Source organism: Meles meles, chromosome 3 (genome assembly GCF_922984935.1).
Source record: "Meles meles chromosome 3, mMelMel3.1 paternal haplotype, whole genome shotgun sequence".
NCBI classification, from domain to species: Eukaryota; Metazoa; Chordata; class Mammalia; order Carnivora; family Mustelidae; genus Meles; species Meles meles.
In genome coordinates this window covers 117,435,821-117,449,727 of record NC_060068.1, presented here as the reverse complement: position 1 = coordinate 117,449,727, position 13,907 = coordinate 117,435,821, and positions in this window count along the sequence as shown.

Below are 13,907 nucleotides of genomic sequence, written 5' to 3'. Positions count from 1 at the left end.
GTACATTTGTTACAATTGATGAAGCTGCAGTGACACATCATAACCACACAAAGTGCAGGTGTACATTAGGATTCACTCTCGGTGTTGTACATTCTGTGTGTTTTGACAAATATACGATGACATATATCTACCATTACAGATCATACGGAATAGTTTCACAGCCTTAAGAATCGTCTGTGCTCTCCCCTGATTCATTCTTCCTCCTTCATAACCTCTGGCAACCACTGTTTATTTTTGGTTTTTATTTATTTATTTATTTTTTTTGCTGTCTCTTACTTTGCCTTTCCCAGAATGTCATATACTTAGAATTATACAATATGTAACCTTTTCAGATTGGCCTTTTCCACTTAGTAATATGCATTTAAGATACCTCCAGATCATTTCATGGCTTCATTGCTTACTTCTTTTTAGTACTGATTTAACCACAGTTTACCCATTTGGCTACTGAAAGACATCTTGGGGGCACCTGGGTGGCTCAGTGGGTTAAAACCTCTGCCTTTGGCTCAGGTCATGATCCCAGAGTCCTGGGATGGAGCTCCACATCGCATCAGGCTCTCTGCTCAGCAGGGGGCCTGCCTTGCCTCCTCCCCTGCCCTGCCTCTCTGCCTACTTGCAATCTCTGTCTGTCAAATAAATAAATAAAATCTTAAAAAAAAAAAAAAGACATCTTGGTTATGGTAGTTACAAATAGAGCTACTACAAATATGGGGGAGGGGCATGTTTTTATATCAGTTTTCAATTCATTTGAATAAATACCAAGAAGGGCCATTGTTGGATTACATGGGAAGAGTATGTTTAGTTTTGTAAGAAACCACCAAACTGTTTTCCGAAGTAGCTATTCCATTTTGCATTCCACCACCAATGAATGCGAGCTCCTATTCCTCCACATCCTCACCAGCATTTTGTTGTCAGTTTGTGGATTTTAACTATTCCAATAGGTATTAGTGGCATCTCACGATTGTTTTAGTTTGCATTTCTTGAGTGATATATCATGTAGAGTATCCTTTCATATGCTCATTTACTGACTGTATATCTTCTTTGGCGAGGTGTCTATTTCGGTCTTTTATCCCTCTTATAAATCAGGTTTTTAATTTTCTTACTGTTGAGTTTTAAGAGTTCTTTGTGTATTTTGGATAACAGCCTTTATTAGATGTATCTTTTGCAAATACTTTCTCCCAGTCTGTGATTCATCTTCTCATTCTCTTGACAATGTCTTTTGCAAAGCAGAAGTTTTTAATTTTAATGAAGTCCAGCTTACCAATTATTTCTTTCATGGAGCACGCCTTTGGTGTTATATCTAAAAAGTCATCACCAAACCCAAAGCCATTTAGATTTTCTCTGTAGATTAGACTTAATAGATTTTCTCTATTTTGTAATAATGGCTGTGTTTAGCAATCAGCTCACAAAATTCCTGAAAATTTAACAATCATCTCTTATGAGCTGGCATGAGCCAACTCTAGCATACCACTGCGTGTAGCCATATGGGAATAGAGAAAATTGGATTCATTATTTACAGTATGTGCCAGAATAAATTCCAAATGGATCAGAGACATAAGTGTAAAAATAAAATGAAACCGTACAAGTACCGGGAAAGACGTGGATAAATTCTCTATAACCTGGGAGTGGGGAACAATTTCTGAATTATGGCTTAAACTCCAGAAGCCTTAAGGGAAGTTGGATTATGTTAGTTTCATAAGATGAACTGAGAATTTTTCTTTTTGCATTTTTTTGGAACAACTTATATAACATGGGAATTGTGTTTTTAAAAGTTTAATAGAGTCAATTTAAAAAGCATCCAGGTCTAGAGATCTTTGGGATGGACTTTTAACTACCAGTTCAATTTCTTTAATCCTTCTGAATCTATTTTAAATTATCTTTTTCTTTTTGTGCCAGTTTGGCATTTCGTGTATTTTCTGGCAATTTGTGCCTTTTAGCTATGCTTGCTCTAAAATCTTTAATTATTTCCTCCTCTTCACTTTTTGATTGTGTTTTACTTAGTTTTTTTATCTCCTTTATTTTCCTACCAGTCTTTTTAAAATTTTTTATTTTTTAAAAATATTTTATTTATTTATTTGTCAGAAAGAGGGAGAAATTCTCTCCAATGATTCTCTCCAATAGACCTTCTGCTCCCCTCTCTGTTTCTTCTTCTTCTGGAATCCCAATTATTCTAATGTTGTTTCGTCTTATGGTGTCACTTATCTCTCGAATTCTCCCCTCATGGTCCAGTAGCTGTTTGTCCCTCTTTTGCTCGGCTTCAAACCATAAATGACTCTTAATCTCACAAAACAAACTGGGGGTTGCTGGGGGGAGGTGGGATTGGGAGAGGGGGAGCGGGCTATGGACATTGGGGAGGGGAGGCGAACCATAAGAGACTATGGACTCTGAAAAACAACCAGAGGGTTTTGAAGGGTCAGGGGTGGGAGGTTGGGGGAACAGGTGGTGGGTAATGGGGAGGGCACGTTTTGCATGGAGCACTGGGTGTTGTGCAAAAAGAATGAATACTGTTACGCTGAAAAAATAAATAAAATGGAAAAAAAAAAAAAAAAAAAGAAAGAGGGAGAGAAGCAGGCAGAGGGATAAGCAGGCTCCTGACCCAGGAGCCTGATGTGGGGCTCGATCTGAGTTCCCTGGGATCATGACCTGAGCCGAAGACAGACCCTTAACCAATTGAGCCTCCCAGGTGTTTTTTTTTTTTTTTTTTCCTCTAAGAATTTTATTTACATACTTGGGAGACAGACAGCTCACAAACAGGGGGGAGGGGCGCGGGAGAGGGACAAGCAGACTCCCCACTGAGCAGGAACGCTGATGCAGGGCTGTATCCCAGGACTCCAAGATCAGGGCCAGAGCTGAAGGCAGTTGCTTAACTGACTGAGCCACCCAGGCGCCCCTCTACCAGTCTTATCAGAGATTTTTCTTGGTTATCTTTTCAAAAACAGAACTTTTAGTCTCATTAATCTCCTCCACTTAAAAAAATCATTATTTTTTTTTATTAAACCCTTTCTAATATTCTTTTTTCTTCTTTGAGTTTCTTTTGATGTTCTTTTTTTTAATCCCTTCTTGAGTTGGATGCTGAGCATATTTCTTTTAAACTTTTATTGTTTCCTGATAAACATATTTAAATATATATATGCTCTTCTAAATTTCTTTAATTATGCCCCATATATTTTGTGTTTTTATATTCATTTAATTCTAGATTTCTTCTTCTTCTTCTTTTTTTTTTAAAGATGTGTTTATTGAGAGAGAGAGCTCATGGGAGAGGGACAGAGAGAGAGAGAGAAAATCTCAAGCAGACTTTTTGCTGGGTGCAGAGACTGACTTGGGACTCAGTCTCATGACCCTGAGATCATGACCAGAGCCAGAACCAAGAGTCAGGACAATTAACCAACTAAGCCACCCAGGTGCCCATAGATATTTCTTCATTTTGATTATAATTTCATTTTTAATGTATGAGTTATCTAGTAATATGGTGTTTTCAAAATATGAGACATATAAAGAAATTCTGTTATGTATTTCTAATATTATTTCATTATGTTTGGAAGATATAATATATAAGACATTGTTCCTGGTGAGTTTATTGAGACTTCCTGTAGACATGATACATTCATGTTAATATGTGTATGTTTCTAAAAATGTATATTTGCTTGCTATTTGTTGTATGAACTATTATGGCATGTATATATCAGAAGATATATATTATATACAGCATACCATCAGAACATACCTATCAAAGATCTGAACAGTATAATTAATAGCATAAGCCTACCAATTATACTATTTAGATAAAAATCTACTTAATTCTTGTTTTCTTAATGCATTTCTGATAATTGCATGTTAATAATTACAACTATTTATATGTTTCTGTCTGTATGCTGTCAGTTATCATAACCTGTTATTAGGTCCATATAGGTTTGTGATGGTTATATCTTCTTACTTTATTGTTTTGTTTACCTTTTATCTCAACTTCTTTTTTGTCAGCTACTATCTTTGATGTTTCTTTGTGTGTATTTGGGTTTTATGAACGTTTCTCACAGACAATGTATTTTGGATTTTGTTTTTATTTTTTTTTAAGATTTTATTTATTTATTTTGATAGAGAGAGAGAACGTGAGCAGGGGGAGGGGCAGAGAGGAGGGAGGAGGGATAAGGAGAAGCATACTCCCTGCAGAGCAGGGAGTTAGAGGTGGGGCTTGATACTAGGATGCTGGGATCATGACCTGAGCCAAAGCCTGACACTTAACCCACTTAGCCACCCAGGTGCCCCTGTTTTTATTTCTTAATACTATTGGAGAGCACTTGTGGTTTTACTTGTGAGTTAACTACATTTACATTTATTGTGATTGTTTTGTGTTAGAAATTACTTCTCCTACCGTGTCTCTTATTTTTTATTTACTGCATTTTCTTTTTGTTTTCTGTTGGCTCAAAAAACTATTTTGTTTTTGTTCAAGTGTGGCTGTCTTTAAGACCTTTGCTCATGTTTATTTATTCTTATTCTTTTTTTCTAAAGATTTTATTCATTTATTTGAGAGAGAGAGGGATCACATGCGCATGAGCAGGGAGAGGGACAGAGAGGAGGGAGAAGCAGACTACCCACTGAGCAGGGAGCCAGATGCAGAATTCAATCCCAGGACCCTGAGATCATGGCGTGAGCCAAAGGCAGATGGTTAACCAACTGAGCCACCCAAGCATCCCTGTTCTTATTAATTTCTTAAACTTATCAACATCTGTATATTTCTCCTAACTAGACAAGTAATTTAGTGAACTTGTGTGTGTGTGTGTGTGTATAATTGCTATTTTACCCACACAAACACACCCATGTCATAATGGTTCTGCTTCTCAGATTGAACTCTATTATACTCAAATACAGAAAGAGAGCAAAAGTTAAAAAGAGATGAGGAAAACCCCAAACCAGGAATCATCAGAGTAAAACTCAAGACTATCAAAGACAAGGAAAGAATTTTAAAAACTTCCAGAGAAAATGAAGAGATCATTAATGAGAACAAGAATCAGGTTGAACAGTGGGCACAAGATGACAAATGGAAAAATACATTCTAAATATTAAAGGAAAATAAATTTGAACCTTGAGTTTTATGGTTAGCCAAATTGTCTTTCCAATGTGATGGCTTAAATATGAATATAAATATAGATGTGTATATATTTTTAAAAATAAGACTGAGAAGGATATGATACTGTAAACAGGTATTGCAAGCAGTACTTAATATTCAAGAAATATGGTTTAAGGGGATACAATTTCTTGGTCAAGTTTATATTCTTATTAAGGACCAAAGTGAGAAAAAGAACAACTTTACAAATGTATCCAAAACAAGCTCGAACTAAAACTGACATAACATCAGTACGATAGGAATGGGAAAGGGGAATACATGTATTGTAGGGATTTAACCTCATGAAGCATGAACACTGGTCACACAGTGTCTGCAAGAGTGTGGCCTTTGTGTCCAGAGCTGCAGCTGTCACACTACAGATCAGGAGGTTGAGAACAGAAGATGGAAGTAAAGGGGGGCGGGGGCGGGCGGTGAACAAGACATACTGGGACTCAGGAGCTCAAGCTGGAGCCTGTGAGGCCAGACGGAAACTCCCATTAGTTCTTGTTGCCTCTAACCTTGATTGTATGTGTTTCTTACAGAAACCAGAGCCTTTCATCACGATTGCCAAGCACACACCTGGGCCAGGGGTCAGTGACACTGTAGTGAGGATCTGTGCAACATGCAGAGGTTGGAGGAAACTCCACGGCTGCTTTGCACCAAAGAGGTGAGCTAGCAGGTTAGTGATAGTACCATTCAAACCTTTCACAGGGACCTGGCTTCTGGCCCACCTCAATGGAAATGCACAGGAAATAGAGTTTGGGGAAACCGGATTTGGCCTAGCCAAGTGGATACAAAGCCACTGCTCACAGGTGTCAGCACTCTTGCTCCCACTGTCCAGATCTTCTAGCTTTCTTTAGGATTTCCCCTCTTTACCCTTGTCTGCTGACTTCTAGGAGCCCTTGTTCATCTGATCTTTTTTCTTTCTTTCTTTTTCTAAAAAAGATCTATTTATTTGTTTCAGAGAAAGAGAGAGAGAGAGCACACACACTCATGCACACACACAGGCCTGTGCATGTGTGTTGGGGGAGGGGCAGAGGGAGAGGAAGGGAGACGATCTTAAGCAGGCTCCATGCCCAGTGTGGAGCCTGATACAGGGCTTGATCTCACCACCCTGAGATCATGACCTGAGCTGAAATCAAGAGTCAGACACTTAACCTACGGAGCCACCCAGGTGCCCGTGTCCATCTGATCTTTCAACTCACCGATGTATGCATCACCTTTATCCATCTTGCTTTATATCTTAACTATTGTTTTATTACTTCAGCTATTACATATTTCATACCCTACACTCAATTTGGTCCTTTTTTAAAAAAATATTTTATTTATTTATTTGACACAGAGAGAGGTCACAAGTAGGCAGAGAGGCAGGCAGAGAGAGAGGGAGAAACAGGCTCCCCACTGAGCAGAGAGCCCGATGCAGGGCTCGATCCCAGGACCCTGAGATCATGACCTGAGCCGAAGGCAGAGGCTTAAACCACTGAGCCACCCAGGCGCCCCAATTTGGTCCTTTTTAAAAAGGACTTAATAAGACTTGGTCTTATTTCATATTGCTGACATCAGCCTTAACTTCTCAATATATTTATCATCATTAATTTCTCAGTTTGACTCCTCTCATAATTCTCATTCAAATGGTCTATACTGTTGAGTTTGCTGTCTTTCTTATATAGCAGTTGTGGTCCTTACATGGATTTCTGTGTTTTGTTGTGTGTGTGTGTGTGTGTGTTTTAGTCCCAAGAACCCCTCCTCTGTTTGACTCTCAGTTACTGTACGTGGTTATGGGCTGGGATGTGGCTACAGCCCAGACTCTAATTGATGTACCTGTAGGTAAGTTAAAACAAGGGAAGAGAGCCTTAGGGTCCACAGGGTAGCTGGTGATTATTCCCATTTGACCACCATCCAGAAATAACTTTTCTAGTGTATATTTCCCATTTAAATGGGGAACAGCCTCTAGACTCTGGAAGCAGATCAGTCTCCATAGATTTGCTGTCCTTGTCCTGGGTGTTTAGGGTGGGAAAGTATTCAGTGGTGAATACCCAAGGGGAGCCGGTCAGTATCCATTCCCGGTCTTCATCCCCCTTTATTCCCGCAGGGCCTTTGGGCTGCCCTCCTTGTACCCTGCTGGCCTCTGCAGCCTCAGCTGTTGCTGCCAGTTTCCGTGATGATCAACATGCTGTGTTTGTCCGTGTAGGGGAGAAGCAAGAGGAGAACAGAGAGTTGTCCTCCTCTGGCTGCCTTCCCCCAGGCTGAAGCCATTCTTGCCCCAACACCCTGCCCCGTCCCTGCCCCTTTCCATCTCCTGAGTCTGGAGACTTCCCAGGGACTTTTCATAGTGTTTTATTTTATTTTATTCTTTGTTGTTAGTTCCTCAAATTCGAGTTTCCCTCTGGCTTCTGTGGTTTCTTTAGGGTTGATTTCAGGAAGGAGCCAGTGGCTAATGTTGTTTGTCATCTTGACAGGAGGAGAGAATGGTTTATAGAATGAGCAGGTGTGCCACAGAAAGGGGAAAGAATCTGAGACAGCAGACACATGAATCTTAAGAGAGGAAGGCTACAAATGAACCATAAGAGTTGTTTTTTCCTATGTTTTACTTAAAAATTTTAATTAATATGTTTGAGTGTATCAGTGTGTATACATACCTATGTATGTATATACAAGACTTTAAAAGTGAAATAATGCTGTCAGGCTTGTGATGGAAAAACAACAATCTTCACCTTTTCCTACTCCCAATATTCTGTGCCCTCAAGGCAACAATTTTCAACTCCAAAAAGAAACCTTCCTTTAAAAAAAAATTTTTTTTTAAACGCTGTCTTGTGGTGTTTATTTCCACATTCTTAGTAACATGCGTATATTACTCTTTCTTGGTTTTTAAATGTTAGGTACTATGTTTGGCTTCCTAAAGTAGAAGATGAAGAGTCAGGGCTTGTACCCCACTGTGTTCTCCTTTCAGTGCACCTTCCTTCTTGGAAGTCCCCAGTCTTGGGACAGAGTTCTGGGCTCCTGCCAACCTCAGTACGGAGTGTTTATACTACCATGCCTGTGCAAGTTCTGTTCATGCCTGAGACACATAGCATGCTAAGATCACATTTCCTCTCTTAAATATCTTTTTAGTTTCTTAGGGTTAATGCTGGCCTGCCCCAACCTCCCTCCCTGCCCTCACCCCCAATTGTTCAGTGTTCTCTCTGCCTTTCATAAGTCTCTGGATACTTTGATATGAGTTGAAAGCATCGGGTAATCTAGCAGATTCTTCCCCTTCTCCATTCCCATCCCTTTGTGCAGACTTAGTCTTCCTGCTCACCCTGGACTTGGCCTTCCTCATCGTCTCAGGAACTTCTTTTGTCTGCTTCCTCATGTTAGATCTCCTGTTTCCTGACTTTATGTCTCTCTCTTTCTGCATTCATTCCCTTCTTTGGTGCTGAAACACCAGTAGTATCTTTTGGTTGCTTTGTAACAAAGAGTCTGTAAGAGGCAGAGTTTTTTAAGTGTGTGTGCAGTGGCCATTTGCCATTCAGGCTGCCTCACATTTTTGAACACCCCTCTCTCATTGTTTTAAGGGTTTCCTGCATTATAAATTCTTTTCTTTTAAGATTTTATTTATTTATTCGAGAGCACAGAGGCAGAGGGAGAAGGGGAAGCAGACTCCCTGCTGAGCAGAGAGCCTGATGAGCCGATCCCAGGACCCTGAGATCATGACCTGAGCCGAAGGCAGATGCTTAACCGACTGAGCCATCCAGGTAACACTAAATTCTATATTCTTAACAAAGAACATTTTTAGGTCATTTTCCAGTTGTTAGGTTATAGGTATGTGGTTTTGATTTTACCAGTCAGCTGCGTTTGTGCTGGAATCAGACTCTGGATCCAGAGCTGTATGACCTAGGAGAGAGGCAAGGCCATTGCTTCCACATGGCAGGTGCATAGCCAGGTGAGACAGTCCAGCAGGCTTTTGGAGTCCAGAGTGTGACCGAGGCACCTGCTTTTGCAGCCTCCTGATGATGACAGAGGCGGAGGTTGGAACTGGCCCCTGGAACAGCACTGTCCCAAGTTAGTGGCTTCTGTCTGAGGCGCTGACTCCCTCAGTGGGCAGGACTGTGCTGGGGTGTCAGCCCTGGAAGGGTGGTCCTTTTTCTCCCAGTCTGTGAGCTCTCTCTATCTCCTAACTAGTCTTTTTGGCTTAATTTGGTATCTTAGTTTGGGCTGCTGTAACAGAATACCACAAACCTAAGCCAACACACATTTATTTCTCGAAGTTCTGGATGCTGGAAGTCCAAGATCAGGGTGCCAGCATGGCCAGGTTCTGGTGCATGTCCTCTTCCAGCTGGCAGTCTGCTGACTTCTCCGTGTGGCCTCCGATGGTGCAAGGGACAGGAGAGGCTTCTTGGGTCTCTTCTAGAAGGGCATTGGTCTCATTCGTGAGACTCATTCACCACCTCATGACCTCAGTACCCCCAAATGCATTCTCTTCTAATACCATCCATTGGGGGTGAGAATTTCAGCATTCGAATTTGGGGGCAGAGGAAACACAAATATTTAACCATCGCAACTGTCTAGAATAACTTCTGTTGTATTAGCTTAACCTGGCCAATGTGCCTTGTATGCCTAAAGGTATCTTGGTTCTACAGCAAGATATATGAGTTTGATTGAGAGCAGATTTCTAATTTGGAAACTAGTTTTCTCAAAAGCCAGAAAACATTTCTCCATTGCCTCTGGCTTCTAGTGTTGTTGCTGAAAATTCTGAAGCCCTTCTTTTTCTGAGTTTGTATGTGATTTACTTCTTCTCTACAAAGTTTTTTGTTTGATCTCACAGTAGTGTTTATTCTTACTTTTTTTTGTTTTTATATTTTGAAATCTACACATGGTCATATTTTAAAGAGTCAGTTCTGTGTGTTGTCTTATGAAAAACAACTGTTTTCTGACATTGCCCCCCTCATTTCCTTACCATTAGAAGCAAAGACTTTCATCCCTAGCATATATGAATACAATTAAATGCATTTTTAGCACACATGTAATGGATCCCAGAAAGTCTTTCAAAATTGTCGCATTTGGCTTGCTACTCATCTTTTCAAAAAACATTATACATAAAAGTAAGTCACTGCTTCGTACTTAGACGGACTTTAAGGTGTAGGGGTTGGAGATTCTATAATAGCAGTTGGTTAGTTTTTCCTCTCCTTTCACTCATTTGGTAGTAGGATCTGAACCCAGGCTGGGACCTGAAAATACAAAGAGGCTCTACTTCTAGGGGGTAACAAGTAAGAGGTCTGGTGTTTCGGGTCCATTAAGTTCCTGGCACCAGCATCTGGGATAAGACTCCTGACATGGGGAAAAGGCTGGGGAGTGAAATCTAAAGAGCTGAAATAGGAAGCCCAGGAAAGTTGGTATGGAGCTTCTTGGCTGAGCTGAGCACTAAGAGTTTGGACTCTCCCTCCATGGAATCTACAAAAACCACTGTAACCTAGGTAGGGAGGTATACTGGCAGAGGCCAGCCTCAGCCCAGCCCTTGGGACTCTACTTAAGCACCAGCAGAAATAGCAACATCGGGCAGAGGAAGCCATTCCAGGCTGTCCAGGCCTCAGCTACAGCTCTGTATGCCTTTGGTATGCCTCCTTGTTCTATGCCAGTGAGCTTTAGAAAATGTCACGAATTGCTTTGGCTTTAAGAGAGTACATCTAGTTCCAGAGCTGGAAAATAGTGATAATAGGAACAAGCAGGATTCCCTCCTGAGACTATTTAGAATCCTGGAATTTCTGTATTTATAGAGGTGGGCCACAGAATCCAATAGATATACTGATTTCCTGCCAAAAGGACATTGAGTGTGGCATCAGGAAACCTCCTGGGACAAGACTGGCTGCAAATCAAGAAACAATCTATGAAATCAGACACTAGCATCTCTGTTGTTATGGACAGAATGTTTGTGGCCCCGACCCTCCCCCAATTCCTATGTTGGAATTCTAACTCACAGTGTGATGGTATTAGGCGGCAGGCCTTTGGCAGGTGATTAGGTTATGGTTATGAATGGGATTAGTGTCTTCATCAAAGAGACCTCAGAGAACTTTTGCCCCTGCTGCCCTGTGAGGATACAGTGAAAAGATGATCATCTATGAAGCAGGAAGTGGACTCTCACCAAACACCACTTCTGTAGGCACCTTGATCTTGGACTTCTCAGCCTCTGGAATTAAGAGAAATTAATGTTTGATGTTTAAGCCATCCTATCCACAGTATTTTTTTTTTAAAGAATTTTATTTATTTGACAGAGAGAGAGCATAAGCAGGCAGAGAGAGAGGAGGAAGCAGGCTCCCCACCAAGCAGAGAGCCCGACGTGGGGCTCGATCCCAGGACCCTGAGATCATGACCTGAGCCGAAGGCAGAGGCCTAACCCACTGAGCCACCCAGGCGCCCCACAGTATTTTTACTATAGCAGCTTGAATGGATGAAGAGATCAGTGCTTGCTTGCTTGCTGTTTGTATGTGTGTGTGTGTGTGTGTGTATATATATATATATATATATATATATATATATATATATATATGTTTGTATATTTTTAAGCACCTCATGATGAAAGGTGAGGGAGAGAAGGAGCACAAAGTGGGAGGGACGACCTGACATGACTTTCCTTGCCTAAAGCCCTTCCCACGTTTTCCCTATTGAACCAAAGCAGTTTCCACAACTGACAAAGACATAAAGACATAAACTGGTCTTTTGGAATATGTTGGTTTTTTTATGTTTTGTTTTTTAAATCAAATATAGGGAAGAAAAGCATAGACGCTTAAGGCTGGACATAAGGATCTCTGACATAAGGATCTCTGAACAATAGCCAAAGACAAAGCAAAACAAAAATGGACTTCAAAAACAAAAACAAAAGTAAAAACCTCAAAAACAAAACCCAAACCATAAAACAAAAACCCAAATGAAAGAAACACTTGGTGCATTGCTGGATTCATACACCGGGGTGCATGACACAGTTTCAACAGACAATAATAAGCCTGATAGGAAACGCGGGGCGGAATTGGCTGCTGAAGATTTTCTGGAAATGAAAAGAGGCAAATAGCCCAAACCAGTCCCCACATCTGTGACTCTTACTAAATGGACTGTCTGCTCCATCACAGCTGTTTTCAAGGTCCTGGAAATCAGTTCCCTAGCTTAATCCAAGGTGAACTGGACCCTCGGAATCTTTCCGGTCACACTCAATTCTTCTGTAGCCGTATTTGCAGACATTGTGCCAGCTGTCCTGATTCCTTGGGTGACGTGGGGGTGTCACCATGACTGTGACTAATGAAAGACACATTTGTCCTTTGTAGGCAGGGAGAAAGGGCACTAAAGAACACTTCCATAATTTAAATGGAAGGTGTAGGTTGGAAATGAACAAATGGATTCCAATAAGATAAGGGAGATTATTTAAGTTTGATAGCAAGTGGTTATAACGTGAAGAAATTCGAATATGAGAGGTTCTAGTCAAGCATTTTTCACTAGAAAAAGCAAATCTCTAAAGTAAGCAAAAGTAATCATAATGTATCAACTCAAGAGAGAACAAGATATGGCACTTGGAAAGGAAAGGTAATAACAGGGATAATAATGTTCAGGCTCTGTTATTTTTTGAGGTTGGTTCAATAAAATGTAATGCAACATTAACAATTTCTTGGGAAAAAAAACCAATCAACTGCTCTTCTCTTTTTTATCTATGGCTCTATATTCCACATGAATTATTCACTGCTGTGGTTAGTCCCTTTTAGCTGGTGCATCCCTGAAGAGTTCTGGGATGTGAAGTAACAAGGAAAGTAAAATTTGAGATATTTTATTTAAGGATAAATGTTAATTAGAGCTTTATTTAAAAATGATCATCTGTTTGTTCTTAAATTCTTCCTCATTTCAACTATTGATTTCACTTCATTCAAACCCAGGGTTCTTCACGTGTCTGTTGTCATCTGGTACATTACGCCATCTTTTTCAATGTGTTACACTCACAGCAAATTAAAGCTCTAGGCATTGTTTTCTAGGTGTCTTTGTTTACTAAAGCTGCACAGCAGAACTCTATCATAATGTTCAGCTTGGGTTTATTTTTCCCAGGTATGGTATTTTTGAGAATCTTTTTAACCAAGGTCTTTACAAAGATAATAAAATAAGTTTTTGGGACTGATTGAAACCAAACCCTGGAATTAAAACTAATGATCAAGTTTAGCACCAAAACAGACGATAAACTTCCCGCTATTTTAAAGTGGAATTTAACCTAATTCTCTCCCTCCTCTACACATATGGCTCAGGGAATATTTTCTGTTAGGGTATCTGTTCTGGGTTCCTCTTTTCCTCAACCACAGTTCATGCTCTTCAGTGCCCTGGGCTTTCTGTGACAGGATAGGTCCATATTGCTATTTTCAGACTGTTCTCTGGCTCTATGTATGTATGTCATGGCTAATTTTGCTTCAGGTCCAGTCCTTACCAGTTGTTTCTGTAGATCTGCTTGAGTGTGGAGCGCTCTAGAAAATATGAATCTCCTCCTCTACCTGCATACCTGGGAGCAACTCTGGGTTCTGTGCCCATCGCTCCATTCTCTCCTTCTCATCCGAGCACTGTCCCACATCCACCTTCTCTCTTCTAGCTGTGCTGCAGTCCTCCCTCTGTTGTCCCAGGGGATGTGGACGGTTCTGTTCACCTTCTTTTGGCTGAAAGAGTTTTCTCCCCATGGAAGTACAATGAAATAAATTCATTCCTCCATTGAGTGGTTCTAAGATATTTCCTACTCAAGTGTCATTAAACAACCCCCTAAATAATAGTGGCTTGGGAGATGTATGATTCCATCCTACAACTCAAGCAAGGAAAC